The sequence below is a fragment of the Oryctolagus cuniculus genome, chromosome 18, assembly GCF_051225735.1.
Source record: "Oryctolagus cuniculus isolate XC-2025 breed Fujian yellow rabbit chromosome 18, ASM5122573v1, whole genome shotgun sequence".
Taxonomy (NCBI): Eukaryota; Metazoa; Chordata; class Mammalia; order Lagomorpha; family Leporidae; genus Oryctolagus; species Oryctolagus cuniculus.
Genome location: NC_142884.1, coordinates 63,413,997 through 63,440,675, shown reverse-complemented (window position 1 = coordinate 63,440,675; position 26,679 = coordinate 63,413,997). Strand labels below are relative to the sequence as shown.

The 26,679-nt window shown below is 46.2% G+C and overlaps 1 long non-coding RNA gene across 13 annotated transcripts in view; it reads right to left on the bottom strand.

Annotated features, from left to right (window-relative positions):
• Positions 1-26,679, bottom strand: part of LOC138846800 (uncharacterized) — a 773,267-nt gene that overhangs the window by 657,214 nt on the left and 89,374 nt on the right. The window contains exon 3 of one of the 13 annotated variants that reach the window (XR_016225376.1): positions 25,746-25,826. The exons of the other annotated variants lie outside the window; for them this stretch is intronic. This is a non-coding gene — a long non-coding RNA (uncharacterized LOC138846800). The remainder of the gene's footprint in view (positions 1-25,745; positions 25,827-26,679) is intronic. 13 annotated transcript variants of the gene reach the window in all.

The window sequence follows — 26,679 nt, the reverse complement described above, 5'->3', positions numbered from 1 at the left end:
AAGCCAGGAACCAGGAGCTCCATCCTGGTCTCCCATGTGACTGGAAGGGCCCAAGCACTTGGACCATTCTCTTCTGCCTTCCTAGGGGCACTAGCAGGAAGCTGGGAAGCAAGTGGAGCAACCAGGACTTGAACTGGCACTCCGCTATGGGATGCCAGTGCCTCAAGCGCCAGCTTAGCCAGCTGTGCCCCAGCACCAGTCCTTCTGTTAGCAATTGCTAAGTCTGAACCGCAGTCCCCATGCTGTACAGACCCATGAACTTACTCCTTCTAACTGAAATTCTGCATCCAGCACCCGACATCTCCCCCCCACTCCGTTTCTGAGTCCAAGCTTGTTGGACTCCACACAGAGGCGAGTGCATGAGACACTTGGCTTACTTCATTGAACGTCCCTTCCTGTGGGTTCCCCACAGAGTTGCATGTAACACAATTTCCTTCTCTTTCAAGGCTGACTCATATTCCATGGTATCTATAGGACCATATCCTGCATGCACCCAGTGATGATCACAGAAACGGACTCCGTCTCCTGGCGATCGTGAGTGACGCCACCATGATGGCAGTCCAGGCATCTTCTCACAATGACGTAGCTTTCCTTGGCTGTATCACCAGTGGGACTGCTGGACCAGATGGTAATCCTATTCCTCGCTTTCTGAGCAACTTCCATACTCTATGGTGGCTGTATCAACTTACATTGCTACCAGCAGCCCCGCACCGTGTTCTGCTTTCTCTCCACCTCTCTTACCATTTTCCACACAACACAACAGAAATCAAAAATCCAAAGAAGAGGCGCTTAGTTAAGCCCTGCTTGCCTCCAGAAAGGGCAAAGGAGCACAAGCAGTCTGGGACGTGCAGTAGAGCGTCAGCCGCTCCCTGGCGGTCACGCAGGTGAGATAAGGACAGAGTTGGCCCTCTTGTGCTGAAATCTTACCCTGAAAGTAGTTGTGAGGCAAGGGTTGTCTTTTAGAGTTCAAAGGCTATTGAAACAGATTTGATGTCCTACTATGTGTTATTTCTTTTTTTTTTTTTTTTTTTTTTTTGTGACAGGCAGAGTGGACAGTGAGAGAGAGAGACAGAGAGAGAAAGGTCTTCCTTTGCCGTTGGTTCACCCTCCAATGGCCGCCGCGGCCGGCGCGCTGCGGCCGGCGCACCGCGCTGATCCGATGGCAGGAGCCAGGAGCCAGGTGCTTTTCCTGGTCTCCCATGGGGTGCAGGGCCCAAGCACCTGGGCCATCCTCCACTGCACTCCCTGGCCACAGCAGAGGGCTGGCCTGGAAGAGGGGCAACCGGGACAGAATCCGGCGCCCCGATCGGGACTAGAACCCGGTGTGCCAGCGCCGCTAGGCGGAGGATTAGCCTAGTGAGCCGCGGCGCCGGCCCACTATGTGTTATTTCTAAGTTGCGAATTTCCACTTGGATTAGGTGCCGCCTTCCAGAAGGAGAAACAGAGTTGTTCCTCTGGGCTTGGTCTGCCTTCTTTCTGGCCCCAAAAACCCACCTCCTGCTGTTCACCTCTACCACCCAAGGGCAGCTCATCACAGCTCTGAGCGGACCTCCCCGCAGGCCTCGGAGGCATGTATGGAGACGGAAACCGAGGGCCCACTGGCAGCCACGAAGCAAAGCCTCAGGGTAGACACACCCGGGTCTGGCTGGCTCCAGAGTCTGCGCTCTTTCAGGTTCACCAAGTTCCACCCTAAAAAGGCCAGAGGGGCCCCCCTCACCACCAGGCCACTCGTCTGCTTTTTCTGAGCACCGCCCTGTGCCAGCGTGAGATTGGGTACCCTACATTGATCTGACCCTGGTCTCCTGGAGATCCTGTTCCCACCCTGGCTGTCTTGGAAGAGGCAGAACAGGGTATTTATACGCAAGTGATTTGATAAAAAAAAAAAAAAAGAGGGTTGTGGTGCAGTGGGTTAAGCCACCACCTGGGGTGTCATCATGACATATATGAGTGTTTGTCTGCTCTGCTTCCAACCCAGCTCCCTGCTAATGCACCTGGGCAGGCAGCAGCAGATGGCTCAGTACCTGGGCTCCTGTCACCTACATGGGGAAGCAGCATAGAGTTCCAGGTTCTTGGCTTCAGCATGGACCAGACGCAGCTGTCGCAGCCATCTGGGAGGTGAACAACTGGACAGAAGATCTCCCCCCACCCCACTCCCCTTCTCCCTCTCTATAGTGCCTTTCAAAATAAGTAAAATTTTTTAATTCTTTCAGAAAAAAAAAAAAACTTCTACATGTTAACTGAAGAGCCTTACACATGACATCTCTGTACCTGTTCCATAATAATCTATTTAATGAGGATAAGCTAAGAAAACATGCATACTCTCAATCAGTTTAGATTCTAAAGCACAAAGAAAATACTTAATAAATATGAAAACATCGCCTTGCTGTTCCTCATGGTGGCAGAAATTGAGAGTCAGGGAGCAAGAAAAAGCCCCCACCACGGTCAAGTTCCCTCTCAAAGTAAAGCACCCAGGCCGCCGTCTACAGGGCTGCTGAGTCGGCTCCCTCTCCCACCCCCCGCCGGCTTTAGCTTCCACTGGACTAAAGACAAAAGGGGTCTGATGCACTCCTGGCGGTTTTGCGAAGCACGGCAGAAGTGAGTCGGGTTTTATGAGATTAATTCTTTTCTCTCCAGGCAGTGGGTCAAATCAGAACCTTCTCCCAACCCACCGGGTGGATAATCTCTTTTTATTACTTTCAATCAAACTAAGTGTCTGCAATCTGTACAATGGCCACTAATTTAGTGGAAAGAAATAATTTGGAGAGCGTGATTATAAAAAGATGAGACAGAACGCGGGGTCCAAACAGGATGAGCATCCTGCAAGTTTGCTCCCACCGCACTGCACGGAAAGTGTCTCTGACCCCAACCGCATACGGACACATAGCTGTTCTGCAGAGCTAAAAATCAAAGGAAGAAGCGAATGCTCTTCACAGATCAGTTCCTTATTTAAATAAGAGAAAACAGCCACTCGGTTAAATACCCTTTGTCACACTCACATGGCGCGAGCCACTGCTCGTACAAGTTTAACGTGAAAAGGTTTCATTGTGTAAAAACCAGAATCCTTTTTTTCCCAAAGATAATAAAATTCTAGTTACCCAACTGGACAGCACCACAAAGCCGCCTGAATTGTGGAAGCCACTCTCTTCCCGTGATGGATAATAAGGCGTGGGGTTTTGCTTGCTTTGATTAATTTCAGAATATTGCAGAGAACCTGCATAATCCCTAAGATAGCAAAGCAGAGGAGAGGCGATAGGAAGAGATAAAAGCGTAGAAATGGAGCCGAGGCTGAGCGTCGTGTGCTGTGGAAAAGCCCCCCAAAACTCATTTCACTGGGACAAGTAGCAACCACAATGAGGGTCACCACGCACCAGTGTCCTTCGCTCTGCGGCTGAGCGGCACACACCGAGCCTGAGCGATGCAATACAGAAACTGCGATGTCGCCATGGCTGTGATCAGCTATAGAGCATGGCTGGAAAACGCACATTCCCTTTTCAAATCACAGCAGCCATTATTTATACAAGCACTGAATATGGAAAAGGCTCTGACAAATGTACAGTGGTGTTTGGATGGATGAGGATGGTGGATGATGGATGAGGGAGACACTGGATTCCCTCTCAAAGCATCAAATTCCTCCCTAAATATCAAACAGACATCTTCACCACCACCACACTGCTTTCACGCTCAAAATTACATAAACCAAACGTGTTACATGGTTTTCTTTAATAGGAAAAGGCAGGATTTTCTCCTAATAATTATTAATTTAGACTATGGCATTAAGCACCTGCATAATGTGGACTTCAAAGTGTGTGCCTATCAAACAAGAATGAATGTGACAATTCACAAATACGAATGAATGTCAGCCAAAACTGAGCAGCAATCCCAAGTACACAGTTCTGTTCTAAAATTTTAGGAAATAATTTCAGGAGTTACAATCTTCCAAACGTATTTTTTTGTGTCTTTCTTGACAGGGCAGTAGCTCTAAAGGCAAGGAAACTCACCATTAACTCTGTGTGTGTGTGTGTGTGTGTGTGTGTGTATTAATACTGTGCACAGACAAAAAATAGCGAATGTTGGAAGCACTGCAGCGCCCACTAGTGGATACTGTAGACTCATAGCTGGACGCTGTCCCCAGTGTTCAATGCATTTAATCAGGCCAAGGGCATTCACAATGGCGTAAAAAGCAGATCGAGTCTAAAATAAAAAGCATCTGCTTTACAAGCCCTTTAACTGACCACTCACTTATTTTATCTTTGCAATGATAACAGGGGCATGTACCCGGAGAAAAACTTACTTCTGCAAGGCACAACTTCCTCATCTGATCCCATTATACAGTCAACAGGACACAGCAAAGTGACCTCAGCAGCACTGAAGATACTCTTTAAATACAATGGACCGGGTCTCATGAGTCATGCCCCAGACAGAACTCAACTCTGAAGTTTCAAAGTTTTTTGCAAGAGGAAACGTCTCTTTACGATTTGCACCAATCCTGCTCCAGTTGAGTGCCTGCTTGCCTGCTGCTGAGTGTGATCCCAGAGGGTCCTGTCCACTCACAGCCTCCAGGGACATCACTGGGAAGTGGCCTTTTAGCATTAGCACAGAGCCACACCCAGTCCAAGGGCAATCTCATTGCAACTGCCCAGCAGCCATGTTTACATATTCTAAGTGTTACTTGCTTTTTTTTTTTTTTTGAAATGAAAAACCTCATTTTGTATTTTAATGTTTCTGTTTAATTTCAAAGGTGATTAAGTCCCATAAAAATACTTACTTCACAGGCAAGTTGAAAACTGTTACTTGAACTTGATGTCTAAGTAATTTGCCGATTTTCAAGTAGTCAGATTCAGTGTGTTTTACAACAAAAAGGGGATCAGATTTCCTAAAACTGTGAAACAATCAAATGTTTCTAATTCAAGTTCACCGAAGACATCTTACCAAGCTTGAAGGAACTAGACAGGGGTCATGGAAACCAAGGGTAAAAAAATAATTGTTTTTAAGGTTCTCAAAGTGTAGAAAATTAGACCAGAAATTTTATCCTTACACATGTGAACTGGAGATTTCACAGGATCACAGAATCAACCAGGTCTCTTTGCTTACTTCATCTTATAGAGCACTTGACCATCATCTGTACTGTGCAGAACAGGGCAAAGATGAGGTCGGTGACACCACCCAGGGCGACTGCTTCTCACCCCTGTGTCCTGAGTTTTGACACCTCCCTGGCCAGGCCCATACCCCAACAGCTCCCAAACCCATCAGAAGGAAGAGCTATCCCACTGCAGGAACGCACGCCATGGGGAGGCGGCACTGTGGTGTGAGTCCCAGCTGCTCTGCTTCCTGATCCAGCTCCCTGTTAACGTCCCTGGGAAGGCAGTGGAAGATGGTTCAAGTGCTTGGGCCTCTGCCACACATGTGGGAGACCTGGATGAAGTTCCAGGCTCCTGGCTTCATCCTGGCCCAGAGCTGGCTGTCTTGGCCATTTGTGGAATGAAACCAGTAGTAGATGGAAGATGTGTGTGCGTGCGTGTGTGTGTGTGTGTCTGTGTGTCTGTGTTTGCCTGTTTCTCCCTCTTTGTTAGTAAAATGGCGCAGTCTTATCAATGGTGCCATCTAAGCCCCGGACACCATCTTGGGCTCTGGCCCCTGTCGCCATCTTGCACAGTAAGCTTCATTCCTAAGCCCAGCCTGGCTCACTGCTGTCAGGTGACTAAAAGGCCCAACCACAAGCGTCAGCTCCACCTCCCCACCCTAACGGGATTCACTGCTCCCACTTCCCTACCCCCTGCAAGAGTATAGCAGGACCTGCTTCCTGCACATGTGCTTGCTCTCTCTCTCTCTCCTGCTCTCTCACCTTCTCCCTCCAGCCTGTCGGGTTTCCCCTACCCAACAGTAAACCTTTCCCTTAGCTCTGGTGTTTGGTGTGTTTTGTGGTAGCCTTACACTCTCTAACTCTGCCTTTCAAATAAATATATAAAAAATAAAAATAAAGTGAACATGACGGTGGAAGGTGCTAGGAGAGACACAGTGGGGAAAGCAACTGGGGAGATAATCCTAGAAGGGTTTGCAACTGGTTTAGCTTTACTTTCCCGGATACAGAGTTAAGGACCATGGTCAGAAGCTAGCGTAATCCACTAGATTCGTAGCCCCCCTCAGAGCAGGAGAGCTGGTCAGAGGGACGCTCTGGGAAATTAAATGGGGGCGGAGGGCAGTGTGGGGTCACCTCCTCCCGGTTTTGTTTTTGCCTTTCCTTCTTGATTCAGCACAATTAAGTAGTCAAACATTTCCATGGGCTGTTTGCGGTAAGGAATATGGCTAAGAAAATAACAAAATACATGTGAGGGGCAAAGGGGAACAGGACAAGGTCAGGAAATCTCAACAGCATTCTCCAAATTCCCTAAATGCCAGTCCCAATTGAAACAGGCAGTAATGAACTGCGGTAAACACCAGTCAACCAGCTCCTACCTTCAGGACGAAGGCCAACTGGGCTTCCATAAAACAGAGGACAAAGTTTCAGTGCTGTGGAATATCCTTTCCAAACTGAACTTCTTGGGTTCAAATCCTACTCCCATCAGGTAGGAGCCTGACAAAGCTGCTTAACAGATTCACGCGAAGGCTTTTTTCCAAAGATTGGGAGGAAAAAAAATGCATATTATGAAAAAAACTACTCGTGGGTTTCAAAAAATATTTTTTCACCAAAACAAACTTGTGTTATCATTTCATTTTCCATGAACTTTTTGAAGTTCCATTATGTCAGGCCACTGAGGCACGAGTAGCTAACCCCACCCGCCGTGAAACTGGGCACAGATGGAGATCTGCAACATTGCCAAGTGCTGAGACCATTATTGTAAACTTCACAATGAGCTTTCTGCCTGTCCCCCACCCACCCTATCCGGGATCACAGGCTCTCTGCACATTCATATGCCTTCCCCCAAGAAGTAGTTTAAAAAGGGAATCAGCCCACCACCCAAGCAAGATGAAAGCTGGCTTCAAACACTGCCCCACCCAGTCCCAGTAGGCTGAACCTCGACCCTCGTTACCCACCCATTCTGTCCCCCTGAAATAAAGTCTTCTCTCCTTGAACTGGCCACCTCGTCACCTTTGAACCCTGAAATCCTAAACCTAAATCTAAGACTCTTCATCTGCTCAACAGGGAACTTTGTGGGATTCTTGTAGAATCAAACGTTATCCTGGCAATGCAGGCACCAAATATAGCAAACTTTGTTAATTTTTCTTTAACAAACTGCTTCCCTTTTTTTCTCCATAGCATGACATGAATATATCTGCAATCTGAAGTAGCTATTTAATTAACAAATGGTATAGATCTTTCTAAACACCTGAAGGATTTCTGAAAGGTCATAGATTTCCTCCCATGACAACGTCCCTTCTTGAGATGTCTTTCTGTATATATGCCAAAATAAACATTTTTACAAGGACTTGTCTTCCAACTGCCTTCAGTGGAATACTAATTATGCTGATACTGATTGACCATAATCTTTGGAAAAAGAGGGAGTTCAATAGTCAGGCAGGTTTGGAAAACCATTACCTTAAGCAAGATTGAAAAGCTTCCTCACGACAGGTATACTCAGAACCCTGAATAGGCTAACAATACTGTCTACCTCCAATAGGTGAGACACAAAACCTCCCAGGAAGTTCACTGCAAGAGGAAGCACAGGTGCAGGTTTGGCCTAGTGATCAAGATGTCCACCACCCCACTGGTGTACCTGGTCTGACTCCTGACTCCAGCTTCCTGCTAACCCACATCATTGGAGGCAGCAGGTAATAGCTCAAGTAGGTGGTTCCCTGTCTCACACACAGCAGACTTGGAATGAGTTCCTGGCTCCTGGATTTGGCATGGCCCAGGCCCTGCCATTGCAGGCATCTGGGGAGTGAACTAACGGATGCGGTCTCTGTCTATCGCTGCCTCTCAAAATGCCAATGGGAAAATATCAACCGCCACGTGTATGGTTGCATTCGGTACTAACAGTGGTGAGAGTGATGGCTCCGCAGGTAACCCCTAGTGAGCATGCCATTTCCACCTCTTTCACTCTTCACAACCATCTCTGAGCTTCCCTGCTCAGCCAATGAAAACCTGAGCTACCAGCGAGTAAAGCAATTTCCCCAGACTACTACATGGTAGAGATGGAATTTGAACCCAAACAATCTAGCTTTGAGACTCCACCACAAAACACAGCAGTACAAAAAAAGCAGCTGGGGCCAGGAGGTAACTACACATTCCCTGTCACTGGTGTTCCCAGGTCTAGTTCTCTGACCTGTTGCCTAGGTCTCTGTTTTCAATTCCTGGTCCCATCTTAACAGCCAGACTCCAGCTGCAAAGCAATGGGCTGACCAGAAGCAGGGAAGAGGACCCTTATGCACAAGGCTCTCACCCACAGCTGTGAGAGTACAGCATACCCAGGGGAGAATCTTTGCTAGGCCCAGGAGACAAGTGAGCTTGGGAAGGGACAGTGTGCACGTCCATAAAAGCCTGCTTGATGGAGCCATCCCACATGCTGCCAAGAGAGCTGTTCTGACCTAATCCAAGACTTCAGTACATGAAGAACCACACTTGTTTGTGGCTAGTAAGCCTCCACTCTAAGATCAAAATGTACCTTAACCTCATCTAGGACCTAAACACCATACCAATCAAAACTTCAGCATTGCATTTCTTAGCAACCGACAAGCTAACTGAAACAGAAGGCAAGAATTAAGAACAGTTAAGGGCCGGTGCCCCGGCTCACTAGGCTAATCCTCCGCCTTGCGGCGCCAGCACACCGGGTTCTAGTCCCGGTCAGGGTGCCGGATTCTGTCCCGGTTGCCCCTCTTCCAGGCCAGCTCTCTGCTGTGGCCAGGGAGTGCAGTGGAGGATGGCCCAAGTGCTTGGGCCCTGCACCCCATGGGAGACCAGGAGAAGTACCTGGCTCCTGCCATCGGATCAGCATGGTGCGCCAGCCGCAGTGCGCCAGCCACGGCGGCCATTGGAGGGTGAACCAACGGCAAAAGGAAGACCTTTCTCTCTGTCTCTCTCTCACTGTCCACTCTGCCTGTCAAAAAAATAAAAAAAATAAAAATAAGAACAGTTAAGGAAGGGCAGGCATCTGGCCTGGTGCCCAAGACTCAGGTCAAGTTGCCCATGGCCCATATTGGAGTACCTAGATTGGATTCCCCATTCCAGCTCCTTATTCCAGCTTCCTGCTGATGTGCACATGGGACACAGTAGCTGATGACCTAACTGGCTGGGTCCCTGCCACCCACATGGAGACTTGGATTGAGTTGTCGGGTACCAGCTTCCACCTAGCCCAGCCCCAGTCATGGTGGGTATTTGGGAAGTAACCCAGCTAATGGGAGTTCTTTGTCTTTCTCTTTCTCTAACAGCCAAGACAATTTTCAAAGAAAAACAAACAAATTACAGTGTTCATCTCACCTTACTACATATCAAGACTTAACAGAAACCTACCACAATAAATATGACACAAAGCACAAACATAGACATGCCAACTTAGAACAGTGTAGCTACACTGCAAATCAATGGGAGAAATGGTGGGTTATTCAACAAATGGTCAAGGAACAATTAACCGTTCATGTAGCAAGGGATAAAATCAGATCACTTTTTCCCTAAAATCAAAAAAATAAATAAAATTAAAATTTAACCCATGAAGTCCCAAGTTTTCAGTTCTGCAAACATTTCAATGGTGTGATAGTACTTCAAAGTTACCCTAGGTGGTGCATTTATGACTGAATTTAAGTCTTCCTAAGTGCCCTGTAGTAAACACTAAAAGGCAAAATCTCTCAGTTGGAGAATAAAACATGGGACAACATCCTTATGACATCCGAATTGCAAAGATTTTTTTATTCTTTTTAAATCAACAGATAAGTGATTTGCATTGATCTACCATCTTCTAGGAGATCATCTATTTTACTTTCCATGTGAGATCACACAGTAATCATCTTTCTGCATCTCCCTTAGTTCACTTAAGAATGCCCTGATTTCCCCTCCATGTTGTCACAAATGACAAGATTTCCTTCTTTCTTATAGCTCAATAATATTGTTCTGTATCATGTATACTAACACATTTTCTTTATTCATTCACCCACTGATGAACACACAGGCTGATTTCATATCTTGGCTATCATGAATAATGTTACAGCAAACAAAGGAGTTTAGCTATCTCTTTGACATAATGATTTCATTTCCCTTGGATACCTACCCAGGGGTGGGATTACTGAATCATAAGCTAATTCTACTTAGAATTTTTTGAGGAACCTCCACAATATAGTCCCACAAACAGTGTACAAGGGTTCCATTTTCTCCATATCCTCACCTATACATAACCTTTTGCCTACTAACAGCTATTCGGACAGATATGAGAAAATATTTCACTATGATTTTAATTTTCATTTCCTTATTGATTAGTAACATTTATCATTTTTCATTTACCTACTGACTTTTATATATCTTTTATTTTTGTTACTTATTCACCTGTTCTTTTATTTCAGAGAGAGAGAGAGAGAGAGAGATCTTCCAACTGCTGGTTCACTCCCTAAAAGCCTGCAACCTTTGGGTTGGGTCAGGCTGAAGCCAGGAGCCAGGAACTCATTTCTGATCTCCTACATGAGTGGCAGGGCCTCAATTACTTGAGTCATCTTTTGCTACCTCGCATGTTGCCATTAGCAGAAGGTAGTTTGGAGGCAGAGCTGGGCCTCGAATCCAGGGACTCCATTATGTGACACATGCACCTCAAGTGGCAACTTAAGCACTATGCCAAACATTCATCCCTGTATGTCTACTTTTTAGAAAAGTCTATTCAGGTGCTTTGCCCATTTTTAAACTGAATTATCTACTTTCTTGCTGTTTACTTGTTTGAGTTCCTTTTCTGTTTTGGGCGTCAACCTCCTGTTAGATGTTCAGTTTGCCAACGTTTTGTCCCATTCTGTAGGTTGGCTCTTCACGTGGCTGATTCTTTCCTTTGCTTAGCAGAAGCTTTTTAAGTCTGATGTAGTCACTTATCTGTATTTGCTCTTCATTGTCTCTGCTTTCGGGGGTCTAAAATTTCTAAAATAAGACTCTCAACAAGCAAAACAAAGAAAAAAGGTGGATAATTCTGGTTGCATTCAAATTTAAACTTCCATATGATGAAACACACTATGGACAGGTAGGAAGAAAACCCATATAACATATGAAGAAACTTTCCACACATACAGGTACCACAGCATTCAGATCCTGAATGTATAAAGAACATCTAACATATTGATTTAAAAGAGATGAAGAAGACATTTGATGGAAAAATGGACAAAGCAGAGGGTAGGTAATTAGTAGAAGCAGTCTGAGCAGTAAATCTATGAAGATTATCAGACTCACTAATAATCACAGAAATGCACATTAAAACAATAATAAAATATCATCTTATGGCCATCAGACCCACTAATAACAAAGTAAGCCTAACAACTTCAAGTCTCAGTAAGAAAAGAGGAAAATTAGAACTTTCTCATGTTAGCATTTGGGGGGAATGAAATTTGGGAAATGTTTAACAATTCCTATAAAGACGAAGATGTACATGTAGTTCCTCACAGCCAACCATAAAGAACTAACTGTTCAAGCTCAGGAAGGCACGTAGTGACAATGTTCTCTTCGCCATGTTTGAAAAGAAGCAGAAACAAGCTGTACATCAGATGAGATGGCTCGGATTCAGCAGAGTAGGTTAGAGCAGACGCAATTAATGAATAAACTATTTCTCAAGGTTTAAACATGGATAAGGCCCAAAGGTTATAAGGCTTAAAAAATTATAAATATATATTTATATATATACTATTTCTAAATATATGCCTTTGTAAGACACATTCAAACATTCTCGAGAATAATGTAGACAGATTTAAAAAGTGGTTCCCTCCAGGGTGAGACAGGGGGAATCTGCTTATGTGTCATGCCTTATATTTTTTAAGATTTATTTATTTGAAAGACTGAGTTACAGAGAGAGGTAGAGATAGAAAGGTCTTCCATCTGCTGGTTCACTCCCCAACTGGTAACAACAGCCAGAGCTGAGCCAATCAGAAATCAAGAGCCAGGAGCTTCTTTTGGGCCTCACACATGGGTGCAGGGGTCCAAGGACTTGAGCCATCTTCTACTGCTTTCCTAGGTGCATTAGCAGAGAGCTGGATTGGAAATGGAACAGCAGGACTCAAACTGGCACCCATATGGGATGCCAGTGCTGCAGGCCAAGGCCTTGACCCACTGCACCACAGTGCCAGCCTCCATGCCTCATATTTTCCAGGAAAGCAGTAAATATAGCAAAGAGCTATTAAATCCAGGTAGAAGATACTGAGAATTACTTTTGTATTTTCTATATTTGGAATTTTTAATAACTAAAAATATCCAAAATTTTTAAGACTCGAGGAAATGTGGTCTACACATTCATGTCTACATTAGAAAAATAATGACCAGGAAAGTAATTCTGACATTCCAGTTTTAGGTCCAGAAGGAAAGAAAGCTTGTTGACTGAGTCAAGAACAGAAGTAGCCTGTCATTCAACTGTTCAGGATTCGACATTTGAGGGAAGCTCTGACAGGGACCTTTATTTCTAATGGGTATCTCGGGCCCCTCTAGAAACATGGATGGCCCTAGGTGAAGGGATAACAACGTGGGGGGGGGGGGGGCGTGGAGAGAAGGAAGCAGGTGCAAGAAGGACCTTGGTGACGTTGGCAACCAAGTGAAGAATGTCTTCTCTGGGCCCAAAACTCCTGTTTCAGCCACAAACGTGGCATGTGTTAACAGATGTGTTGCTCAAGCTCTCTGAATCTTCACTTCATTATATGCAAAATAGGATAGGATAGGATAGGATAGGATAGGATAGGATAGGATAGGATAGGATAGGATTCACACCAGATGATTATAAGAACTGAAAGGCACGAGTGCATGTAGTTGTATTACTGATGGCAGGCTATTTTTTTTTCTGAAGACTTACCCCACCCCATCCCAAGTTTTATTCTTACAATAGGACATTGACATTTCACTCAGAAGCAGGATTTACGTTTCTGCGCTTCTGTAGCGGGAGTGACGTGGTGTGGCAGCTACAACTAAGTCACAGAAGGGAGCACAGCTTCTGCCCGTTCTTCTGTCTCACGTGCTCAGCCCTGGGATCAGCCACCATGCTGTGAGGAAGCCAACAGCCCAGGCAGAAGTCACATGGAGATGATCCAGCACAGCCTCAGCTAGAGGTCCCGCCCAAGAGCTACAATCAACCACCAGCCATGACAAAGTTCCAAGGCTTCTTGCCTCAGCCTTCCAGCCACCTCAACAGATGCTGAGACGACAGATGAGCTGTCCAAACGGCAGTGTCATGGGAAAAGTCAATTTACCATTTCACCCAAGCACTAGGCTGTCTTCTTATTTCAGTAATAGGTAAATTGAAGAGTGTTTCTCAATCATTACTATACATAAGTACTATTAGCAACATGATTATTATCACAATTACTCTACATGAAAACAAGGAGGACAGACAACTTTAGAGTTCTCTAGACATCAGGAATTTTACTGTCACCTTTGTGGCTTTGCCATATCTTATACCACGGGAGCGCTAACTAATATTTTTTCTTAAGACAACTCATTTAAAAACAAAAAAGATTTGTTTGTTGGGCAGGAGGTGGGAGGAAAGGAGGGAGAGAGAGACAGATTGTTTATCAACTGGTTCACAACCTAAATAGCTACCATGGCTAGGACTGGGCCAGTTAAAAGCCAGGAGCCAAAACTCCATCCAAATCTCCCAAATGAATGTCAGGGAACCAAGTACTTGATCTATCACCTGCTGCTTCCCAAGAGCACTAGTAGGGAGATGAATCAGAAGCAGAATAATCAGGACTCGAACTGGCACTCCAATATGGGATTCAGAGTCCCACGCTGTGGTGTGGCTTACCCCACTGCACCAACCACAACAACTCCCCTTCTAAAACTTAAATACATCTTTAGAATAAACTCATCTTTAGCATAACTATCTTTAATCTTTAGAATAAACTATCTTTAGAATAAACTAAAAATGGCAATTATATTTCTCCTTTATTACATACTGCTATTCAATTTTTAATTTCAGTAGTTGCAAATTTATTTTCCTATTTTAGTAATTTAATTCAATATTATAATGTTTTAAACTAAATACAAAATGGTTAAACTTACTGAGTGTCAACTAAGTGATCTTGAATCGAATGCTGGACTAGATGACCGTGAAGATGGGTACTTGTTCACCTCTAAAAATCTGCAGGTCATATCTGATGGAATCACAGCGGTATACTTTCCAGGGGTAAAAACGCAGTCCACAGCAACAAGGCTGCAAGGGTGGCTCACGATTTTTGGAGGCAGCCTAAAGGTGAGTGACGTTGTGACTACTCGTCACCTGTGCCTGTGCCAGGAGCTCCCCCAGCATCCTCAGGAGCAGGGTTTCTCAAGGGTCACACTGTTGACATCTTGGACTCCACACTACTCTGTCAGGGAGTGGGAGAGTTCCATCCCGTGCACTCTAAGACGAGTAGTGGCAACCCTGGCCTCTACCCACAGGATAGGAGCTGTGTTCTGGACCACCTACCTAGGGGGGGAAAACAAAACATCCCTCCTGGAGAGGCAAAAGTCATTCCTCACCGAGAATCACCAACAGAGAGAATGGTTCCTGAAACCCACACAGGACCACGCTCTCAGATGCAGGAGAAATTTGTGGTGGTGGTGAGGATAACCATTTCTTGTTTATTCTTTCCTTACTCAGGGACAAATTCAGCCTCTGCTCTGAAGAGGCATTTTACATGCATCTTGAGCTTCTAGTTTTCGGTGAGTGAGTGAGTGTGGTAAATCACTTAGCCCATGGTTAACAAACAGCAGCAAGGAAATAACCCTTGGATTATAGGCGGATCTCATCACAATTGCATACAAAATACGGTCTTGTATCATATCCACTATCAGTGGTTCACTATAGATGGAAGAAAGCCTAACAAGGCACACAGGTTCCCTACGGTCCTTATCTTAATTCACCATGCACTGCCTCTCCTGTTTGATGAACTTTTGAGGAGGAATGGGGTTTCATGGCTACGATTAAGCAATATTTTTCAAAGGAGATTGGAATAACCACTTCCAAAGGTACAGGCACCTCCTTGAAATTGTGTATTCAAGGGGAAAATTGGAAATGACATTTAATAAGACAAGATCACGCCTCCGAAGATGCCTGGGTTTCAGAATCAACAGACTCAAGAGGTCGGGGCTAGCCAGAGCCCTGAACACTGACATCACAGGGGGCTGGGACAGGCATGGTGGCGCAGTCACCACAGAATAGCAGCAGCCTGCAACAGTCGTGAGGGTGCTGATGCACTGAGAGCTGACATCCACTGGGAACCAGGTCTGCGCCAGGGACTCCACTGCTGTCTCTCAGAATCTGTGCCCTCCCCTCAGAAGGCCCTGCTCTTACCTCCTTTCCACACATCAGGCAACTGAGGCCTCAAGAGTTGAGTGAGCTTGTCCATGATCCTAAACCTAATAGATGCCAGAGCCAGCTTTTGGATCGCTCCCTGCATAACCACAGAGGCAACTCTATTAACTCCTCCGTGACCCTGTAGTCAGAATGCCCTGTCCACTACTGAGACCAACACGACACTCAACTCAAACCTTCCACTCTTCATACAGGTAAACTAATAGCATGGACTTATACACGTATATGTGTGTATACATATTTTACATATGTATGTAGTTTCACACATGTAGGAAAAACTGTATTTATATGTACATGTGACTTACATCCGCAAGTTAATGAACACCTCTTCTCCTAGATTAAAGGTCAACAAATCTTTCTCTCAAGAGCTGCATGACAAATACTTTGTTTTGTGGGCCACAGGGTCTCTATTACACTATTCAACTCAACCATGTATGTGTCTAGTGAGTAGGTATGTACGCCCATCCATGCGGCGCAAAACTTTACTTACAGCAACAAGCAACGGACCCCAGAGGCAGCAGCCTGACCACGGTGGCTCTGGACCGTCTCTCCCAGGAGGGTGCGTTCCGAATTCCCTGAGCTACCTGTATCAGTTACAAATTCCCGGGTTGCAGTCCAGACACACTGAATCACAATCTCCTTGTCTAACAAGTCCCCCGGGGGATTTGTAGGAATCCAAGCTTTGAGGACCATTGCCCTAGGCCCAGTTGCCTTTCCAGCTATCAAAGACAGAACACCTATCAATGGGAAAGCAAGACAAGGGATACAAACCAAGACAGGACAGTAGGCTGCTTCTCACAACTCATCATCTCTATCAAGACGTCAGAGTACTGACCCACCACCACAATTCTTCCAGCAGGAAGAGGTCCTTTAGTTTTACTGATAGAAAATCTCATAAATCAGGGAAAAAAAAATGTTCCCTGCAGAATCGCACTGCTCTTTTAATCAACTTGTTGCACACAAACACCTCTCCAAAGGGCACTTGGAACTGTGAATCTCTAGTTTTTAAGTCAGAAAATTCAGTTGTGCTAAAACCGCTTTTATGTGATTGAGGGGAAGAATGAACACAGGGCCTTCAGAAATAAGAGGGATGGAACAATGAGTGAATTCGTGCAGAATTCACCAATACACACACTGCCTGCTTCATGAATACATGAATGCAACCTGTTTCATCTTTTCTTGTTACAGAACTAAAGGTATTCACATAAATCTGTATGTCCTTTTCTTTGGGGAATTAAGGCTGGCACCATCAGTCTCTGCCTTTACCTGTATCAGCATGGGGGAGAAAAGGCCAACCCTTCACTGTCTCCTGACAAAGGTTTGAAAAAACTGCACAGGAGTGGAGAGCAATGGATACTAAGGCACACGCTGTAATGGAGCTGACCAGGTCGCCATCCACCTGGGATAACACCCCTCTCCAGCTGACAGGCACCAGTGATCTGGATTCAGTCGCCAGCACCCCAAACTTATTAACCGGCTCTGATCTCCTCTCTGTCTAGTGCCAGGCGCCTCCCCCACCCCACCTTGCATCATAAGACTTCAGTTTATAGACCCCTTTGCTCCAGCTCACTTTTCATACCTTTTCTCTGATCCTACTCCACCAATGACCCAAATGCCTCCAAGGCACAACCCTGCCAGTAGCAATGGCAGTCCTTCTGTGAATGCTGTGCACAGCTGGGATGTCCAGGTCCAGCTGTCAAGCCCGACTCAGTGCCACCACCAGGGCCCCGGTGGACTGAAACGTGTCTGCATATCAAACAGAAGTTGGCTTCCACGGCGTCCTTTTTTTCTCCTAATACTTTGTACCCCATGGCCACCACGGCTATTTTGAAAGCGTATTTTAGAGCTGGGTGATGACATTTAAATAAAGTAATCTCAATGAGGAGTTAGGGATTCACAAAAATGCAGCAGAGGGCCCACAAGGTAGCACAATCGTAACAATTGGGGTTAGACCAGCACTGAGCTCATGATGCATTTCTATTTAAGTGAATTATGTCTTGTGTCTACACCGGCAAATAAAGTGGCTCCTTTTCAAAGCCGAATTGAACTTGATCTTGGCTGTGTGTAATTGTGAGTTAGTTCATTAACCTCTGCAGTACTGGATCATTTGAGCCCTAAGTTCCCTTTCAACTATAAAATTCCACACTCAAGCCCAAGTCTACGAGGGGGCACACATCTCTGAAAATCGGCATTTCTGGGGCCGGCGCTGTGGCGCAGCAGATTAACGCCCTTGGCCGGAAGCGCCTGCATCCCATATGGGCGCCACTTCCGATCCAGCTCTCTGCTGTTGCCTGGGAGAGCAGTAGAGGATGGCCCAAGACCTTGGCCCCTGCACCCACGTGGGAGACCCAGAAGAAGCTCCTGGCTCCTGGCTTTGGATTGGCGCAGCTCCGGCCATTGCAGCCATTTGGGGAGTGACCCATCCAATGGAGAACCTCTCTCTCTCTCTCTGTATAGTTCTTTCAAATTAAATTTAAAAAAAAGAAAGAAAATCAGCATTTCTATTCAACTCCCAAAAAATGTGTCAAAAGGTTTTTTTTTTTTTAAGCAAAGAAATGCTAAAATGGATATGAATCAAGATACTTGGTGGAGGCAAGGAGCTCAGTCTCAGATCTTTCACAAAACTGGGTCTTTAAAGTTATCCCAAATTGCAGTCTCTCTCAGATACTTAATTTTAACTGACAACAGTTTCTTAAAAAAGACTAACTTTTACCAAATGTTTTGGGATAAAATGGAGTGCTTTTCCAAAGATTAGAATGTGGCAATCTTCAAAAATCGGTAACACTGGCGTTCGCAGGATGGGACACTTTCCCACAATCCAGGCTCTGTAACTCTGCAATGGCTACAGCAGCAACACCGGAGGTTTTTGAGTGTGAATATTTGCAGAATAATCATTTACTGCCACACAGGGCCTGAGGCATTTGCACTACATCACAACTGCATGGGACAGTTTGGTGTAATCAAAGAGAAAAGCAGTGGTGACAAATCGGTAGGTCACCAAGTAGTCACACAACATCTACTTCCCAGCACTGTGCAGACATGGGCTAAACTCTTGGGATTCAATCAAGACAGTGGCACAAATGCCCACAAAACACCAAAGGGCAGAGAATCTGATGTAGTACTTGGGACACCCACATCTCATATCCAAGTGCCCAGGTTCAAGCAGTGGCTCTACTCCCAATTCCAGCTTCCTACTAATTTGTACCCTGGGAGGCAGCAGGTGATGACTTAAGGGCCCCTACCACCCATGTGGGAGATCTACATTGAGAGTCTGGCTCCTGGCTTCAGCCTGGCCCATCACCACTTGTTGTGGGCATTCAAGGAGTGAACCAGCAATGGAAGCTCTTTCTGTTCCTCAAATATAAACAGTACTTAACACACACACAGAATACACAATCAAGGTTTATTGGAATGTTACAGGCATAGCCCCAAACTAATCCTGCATGTAAGGAAATCCAATGTACTTCTGCTTACCCGCAGTCAGAGCTAAAACCCCTTTGTTTTAGCACCATAGAGAGTGCCTCCCGTTGCCCAATGCCAGGCAGCCATATTCGGAAAGAGGATTGTTTTTCCCAAACTGCCGTAGCTGTATGTAAACACCAGCAGGTGAACCACCAGACTAAATGACCCAATCCTAGAGAATAACTGGACAGACTCAATAGTCAGGTTCCGAACTTCAAACTGCCTACCCATCGATGGTAGCACATGAAACCAAGGGAAGCAAAAAGAAATATTCACCTGCTTACTTCTCCTCTGAGCCAACTGACACTTATCAGCATTCTTAGAATTCAAGCCGAACGGCGCATGTAAACAGGCGATGACCTTATTATTTGGTCCTCTATTATTTCACAGTATCTTGTGATTCTAATTCATCACTTCCCTGTTTCCCTAAGCCTTGTATTTGTATATAAATCTAATGCATGGTGACAAAATGTTAAATAGTAAGTAACCATTATTTACTGTCGCTGTGAACTCTCTCTCATTCAAAGCTCAAAACAAACTGAGGATATATCATTATTCCCCTTTTCCAAGCTGGGGGAGCAGACGGCAAAGCTCAAAGCCGATGTTTACCAAGCAGTTGCTCTGTTCCGGGCCTCCACTGTCCAGTACAGGAGCTACTTGCCTCATACAGATACTGCAATTTCATTTTTATCTCTTTTTAGGAATTTTATTTATTTTTCTAGTGGATAATTTACATGCTTCCCTCACCCTTAAGTTAGTAGACAATGTTCCATAATAAAGCATTTACAGAAAAACTTTAATCAAGAAAGGAATCAATTTAAAAAAAATTCATTTTAAATTCAGCATAACCAAAACTAGGGTGGGAGTTGGGCATAATGGTTAAGATGCCCCCATCCAGCCAGCGCCGTGGCTCACTAGGCTAATCCTCCGCCTGTGGCACTGACACACCGGGTTCTAGTCCCAGTTGGGGCGCCGGATTCTGTCCCGGTTGCTCCTCTTCCAGGCCAGCTCTCTGCTGTGGCCCGGGAGGGCAGTGGAGGATGGCCCAGGTGCTTGGGCCCTGCACCCACATGGGGGATCAGGAAGAAGCACCTGGCTCCTGGCTTCGGATAGGCGCAGTGCGCTGGCCATGGTGGCTATTTTGGGGGTGAACCAACGGAAAAGGAAGACCTTTCTCTCTCTAACTCTGTCAAAAAAAAAAAAAAAAAAAAGATGTTGCCTTCCATCCTGGAGCATCTGGGTTAAAGTTGCAGCTCTGTTCCCAATTCCAGCTTCCTGCTAATATGCACCCAGGCAGGCAGCACGTTTGGATCAAGTACTTGGGTTCCTGCCACCCACAGGGACTGAGAGATCTGGACTGGCCCAGGACCAGTCATTGCAGGCTTCTGAGAGCATGTGGGAGATCTCTGTCTGTCTCTCTCTGCCTTTCAAATCAAAATTAACTATAAAAAGCAAATGCAAAATTGAAAATTAAGGGCCGGCGCCGCGGCTCAATAGGCTAATCCTCCGCCTGCAGCGCCAGTACCTTGGGTTCTAGTCCCGGTCAGGGCGCCAGATTCTGTCCCGGTTGCCCCTCTTCCAGGCCAGCTCTCTGCTGTGGCCTGGGAAGGCAGTGGAGGATGGCCCAGGTGCTTGGGCCCTGCACCCGCATGGGAGACCAGGAGAAGCACCTGGCTCCCAGCTTCGGATCAGCGTGGTGCGCCGGCCGCAGCGTGCCGGCCGTGATGGCCATTTAGGGGGTGAACCAACAGTAAAGGAAGACCTTTCTCTCTGTCTCTGTCTCTCACTGTCCACTCTGCCTGTCAAAAAAAATTTTTTTTAATTAAAACGTCATTTCCTCGATCACAGCGGCCACATCCTAAGTGCTGAGCAGGCACATGTGTCCAGTGGTGACCTCACTGGAAGAAGCACAACCACGTTTCTCTCGCTGCACAAGTTCCACTGGACGTCGGCCTTTAAATAGGCTACTGAAGCGCACCACACCCACCACCTCATTTAAGTGCCCCAACCATCTCCTCCAGAAATAGGTACTCCCAGGATTCCCATTTTGCAGATGAATAAAATTAGGGACAATGACGCTGCCACAAGCAGAAATGAGCTCAGGTTTCAGTTCTAACACATCCAGCGCTGTCCAAGTAAATTTTCTGCAAGAGAAACGAGTTCCCTATCTGCGTTGTTGAAGATGGTAGCCACCAGCCCCAAGGAGCTACTTCCCACTTGAAATCTAAGAAGTAAGGCAAGGGCCAGCGCTGCGGCTCACTAGAATAATCCTCTGCCTTGTGGCACCGGCACATCAGGTTCTAGTCCCGGTCGGGGCGCCGGATTCTGTCCCGGTTGCCCCTCTTCCAGGCCAGCTCTCTGCTGTGGCCAGGGAGTGCAGTGGAGGATGGCCCAAGTGCTTGGGCCCTGCACCCCATGGGAGACCAGGAAAAGCACCTGGCTCCTGGCTCCTGCCATCGGATCAGCGCGGTGCACCAGCCGCGGTGGCCATTGGAGGGTGAACCAACGGCAAAAAGAAGACCTTTCTCTCTGTCTCTCTCTCTCACTGTCCACTCTGCCTGTCAAAAAAAAAAAAAAAAAAAAGAGTCAGGAATCCAAGTTTAATACATTGTATACTTAATGCCAGCAGCCACAGGCAGGGAGGCAGCATCCACCGTGGGCAGCTCAGGTCTGGCCAGCCCCATATTCCAACCCTTAATTCCCACTGTGTATTGCACCAGCCATGTTATCATTGCTACCATCAACCTGGGGCGTGGGGGGAGGGGAACATCGCGGAGAAGGAACAAAAACTGAAGGATGAGCCTTCTCTCAACAGCAGCTCGACAGATGACTACCTGAAGCTGCACCTTCGCTTTGGTTTCAAAGCTGGGCTAGAGGGAAAAAAATTAAATCTAGCATGGAATCTATTTTCACCATTTCCTCGATATTCTGGAATTATTTCTTTGCATGAGAGCTAATAAAAGTGCATGTAGCATATGTTTTCCACAGGATGCCATCTTTATAGAGCAACCAGAATTACAACATGGGGCAGGCCCCGGTTCCTCCGTGCGCTCAGGGAACAGGGCTGGGGGAGCCGCAGGGCAGCGGCATTATTCAGTGGTGGGTCAGGCAAGGACAGGGCAATGGACTGGCCTCCACTCTGCAGACACGTGGCATCCAACTAGACACCGTGGCTCTGCTACATCCTAAGCTATCTAGAGAAGCCTATTTGGCTTCAGGTAGGTTGTCCTGATATCGGCTTTTTATCTACTTCGCTTTTTACGAGGTTCTACTAGAAAGTCTCGCCACGGAACATTTAACACGAAGAGGAAGCAAGCACAAAAATTTCCATTTGCACTCGGAATTACTGCACATTTCCAGAGGCCTCCAAGTGTTCCTTCCTCTCCGTTTTATGACAGGATTGCGACTGCAATGCTCTTTCCAAACAGAGATTCTGTCTCTATTTGGCAAACGCCGTTCTGGAAATCTGTATCAAATCCTAATGATAGCTTGTGCTCTTCCAACCTGAAGTCACAGAGCAGCGGCCGGCAGAGCTGCGGGGCGCGGGGCGCACAGCTCCTACCTGCCCTACTCAGTGCTGGTTCCTTGTAGCAGATCTCAGCACAAGGAACAGCGGGAGTGAAAATCAGAGTCGTCTTTTTAAATTTCAAGCGTAGCAAGGTTTAAATAACCCACAAGCTCATCCCGGACTGTTGGGGTATCCGCGTGTTGCCCTGATGGGCCCAATCGTGGGAATAACAGGTAGGTTTTCAGAGTGCTGCATAAACTAACTCCATTCCCCTCTGGCCAGTTTCACAGAATAAGCACAGCAGCATCTTTTACAAACCCAGCTCACTTCTAAATCACAAATACCCTCTGAAAGCCAAGATTGGAATAGTTGAATACAATGACCAATCTTGTACAGCGTATGCCTAAGTTGAGCAGATCACAAGAAAAAAATACAAAGGCTGCTTCTCCAATCCTACTGCCTATTACTTTTCAGTAGATGCACACACACACAAAGGGTTTTCTGAATGTAGGAAAACAAGTTTATAATTACATAATTATGCAGACACACCACAATTTTTCTTTTATGTTACCTTTATCTTTAAAAGGCAACAGACAGGGCTGCACTAAAAAGCAATAAAGCATGGGTAATTTAATACCAAATTACATCCATATTGAAAAGTTTACATGCAGTTGAGAGCAGACAGAGGTCAGGTTTTCAACAGGACTGTGTTTAATTGTGGCCATCAGTTTTAGCAATCCTGATCTCCGGATCAAAGACAGATATAATGGGCTTCCTCAACACCATGCAGTCAAAGCAGACAGCAGGAATGGCACTATCCGGCACCCAAAGGTCATTAAAAAAAAAAAAAATCGCCAGACAGGGAACGTGTCTCACTGTAAAATTATATATCTAAGATAAAATACATTTTTAAGAAAGCCATTTTGCCTCGCCAAGTGTCCAATGGGCTTCATGAAGTGGACAATTTTCTTGGGGAGGGGCGGGGGATGTAATGAGCCTTGTACCTCACCACAGGTGCAAAGTCTGCCTTAGCTTTTTTTACCCAGTAAATGCGCAGCCTTCGCATCAGTCGTGAGGAATGTGTTTTTCAGTTGCTTCCAATCACAATTTTCTCCAACCTACACAGCAATCCTTCTCCACTCCAGGAAGGGCTGTGTGCGCCAAGGCAGGTTTCGTCTCCTCTTACCCTGCCTCCCACCACCGTCCCCAGTCAAATGAGGAGCGCAATGATCAGCACATCAGATAGAAACACCTCTCCTGGATCAGCAGATCCATTGCACAAATGAAGCAATTCCATCTCTGCTGGGGCTGGGGGAGGGGTGGCGAGGGAGGGAGGGTTTTAAGTAGCCATGGGGGACCCGACCAGAGATGCAAGCTGGAGAGACATCCCCACGTCTGCACGCACAGACCTCGCAAATCTGCACCAAGAGACTACTTGTGAGAATCCATCTTTTTTCACTTAACAAGATACAAAATATAAAACACATTTGCCTCTTATTAAACCTCTCCCGTAAGTGGTTCCAGGTCCACCATTTTTAAAGGGAGGAGAGGGGAGCCGAGACCCTCCTGGGAATTGCAGTGGAGTGACTGGAGATGAGGTACAGGCTGTGAGTCTTTATTACTTTAATTTTATTTTTTTTTTTCTGAAAGCACAGAAGGAATAACATTTTAAATCATTAGCATTTGCTTTAAGTAGTTATTTCTTCCAACTGCAGGGTCTCGGCGCCCAGCCCCCCTCCCCATTAGCACCACTCCCAGGCCCAGATGGAATTCCCCTCCACTGCTCCAATCTGGAAGGTGCTTTTCAAGAATTTCTGGTTCTCAGTCGAGGCAGCCACAGAAGCAACCATCACACAGTGTCTCCTTGAAGCACTGGAGACAAATGCTCTGGGTATCTGTGGCTCCTGACACTGAAAGCCGACCGACTCCGGCAGCCGCTGACCCTGTTAGGACAGAACGCGGTTTTCTCTGCTCAGAACCAGAGCTCTAAGCCGCTCCCACCCACCTCCCACTGCTCCCTGTGAGTGACATTTTTTAGAAATGCGGTGAAATCAGCCCCCTTATTTACGACGATTCATAGTTTCTGTCGAGCGAGCTGCGAACGTTGAAGAAGGATGCAAAACCCCGAAAATAAACTTAATTCTGTGCTCCACGAGATCCAAATGGCAGGAGGCCATAACCAGGCACAGCAATGGTTTTGGGAAATAGTATCCTCTTGGATGGGCTGGCTGTTGGTTTGCCATTCACTGATCTGAAGATACGAAATAAATCACTGGGTACTTCTGCCACCTCAACTTTGCTCTAGTATGACAGACTCCACTTGAGACAAGGTTATCTTCCTAATTCACAAAACACGTGCACCCACGGTGGCACGTGACCAGCAAGGCCTGTGGCTACTGCACGTGGCATGCATGTCTCCACCAACCACCTTTCCCGTGCTAACTAGAGCACTGACAAATCAAGTCGGAATTCAATACCAGGTCGACAGGACGCATGAGTTGTGTTCCTTTGGGCAGCAATAATCCAAAGTGTGGTGCAGAGGAATTTTACTCTCAGCGAGAATCTAACCAGTGCCATCTGTGCCTGGTCAAACTCCAACACAGTGTCACCTGCTTCAGTGCGGCACGGCCCAGAGGGGCAATGGGTGGCTCTCTCCTTCCTGCTCATTCTCAGCAGCGTTAGAGTTTCTCCCAGGATGCTGCTACAGTCGTGGGGCCTGAAGTGAGACAGACCTTCCACTGACTTCAAGATCGAGACTAAGGGCACTCCTGGAAGAACACAGTAGGAGCTAAAAGAAAGCACCAGGGAGGGGCAACGTGGTAAACCAAAGAACTGTCATTATCGAGAGAGACAATGTCTACCAGCAGCAGTGAGAATCCCAAGGATCACAGCCAGGAAAGCTGCTCCGGGGAAAGCAGCAGGTGCTCCCGACAGTGAGGAAGGGGATCTGCAGCCTGCCGACCCGTGTTCCTACCTGGATAGGACACACAGAGGGGCCAAAACTTAACCAGAGAGACACAGGCCATAACCTAGCCACTGAAAATAAACACACCTTTAAAAAAAGTTTTAAATGACCTGGGAAATGTTCAGGATAAATCCAGTTCTCATAAACAAGCATGCAGGCTATAGATTTCTCATTTCAATGTGACTCTCACTCTGTGGACCGCCCCCTACACCCCAGTGCTTTCATTTCAGGGTATTCAGAACAGAAGGATTACAACTGATCCCATAGGAATACGAAGGCTCTTTACAGACAATTACAGAAAAGTACCTGCCAACAAACTGGAAAACCCAAGAAAGGGATAGATTTCTAATTACAGGTAACTTACCAAAATTGAACCACAAAGACATCAGAAACCTGAACCGACCAGTGACAGGCAATGAGACGGAATGAGTGATCCAAACTCTCCCTGTGAAACAGAAAGATAACATGCTGAACCGCATCACATGCTATCAGGGGCACAGTCTAATGAGGACAAGGACCTGAATGTCACTCAGGGAACTGGGCCCCACTGTGGTGAGAGGTCTTGGCAAATGAATTACGGTATCGAAGGAAAATTTCCACACTGAGACCTGTAGTACCTCTACCTAAGAATGCAGCTAACATTTAGTACATATGTCAAAGGCTTGGCACATATTATCTCATTTAAGTTGCAAATACATCAGGAAAGTACTATCACCATACACGTGTTACGAAGAGCTAGCAACATCTACCCAGCATTTGTGATAGCACTGAGAGATTCAGAAGGCCTCTGTCAAACCTGAATCGATGCAAATGATGTCAACCCATCTGGCATCTGTATTGCAAAGAAAAAGTCTATGTGAATACTTTCCAAACCCTCCAAGTTGTTTGTGACAACTCTAACTCCCTGACTTCCACTTCCGGTCTACCACCAAATCCTTTCAACTCTACCTCTAAACTAAACAAAGCTTCTCCATTTCTTTAAATCAGTAACAACCGGCTGGCATTGTGGCATAGTGGGTAAAGCCACTGCCTATGATACCACCATCCCATTGGACACCAGTTCAAGTCCTGGCTGCTCCACTTCTAATCCAGCCCCTGACAATGCACCTGGGAAAGCAGCAGATGGCTCAAGCACTTGGGGCCTTGCATCCACAGGGGGGACCCAGATGAAGCTCCTGGCTTCAGCCTAGTCCAGCCCATTAATGGAGTGAACCAGCACATGGAAGATAGCTGTCTCTCCTTCTCTATCTCTCTGTAACTCTTCCAAATAAATATTTTTTAAAAAATACTAAAACAGG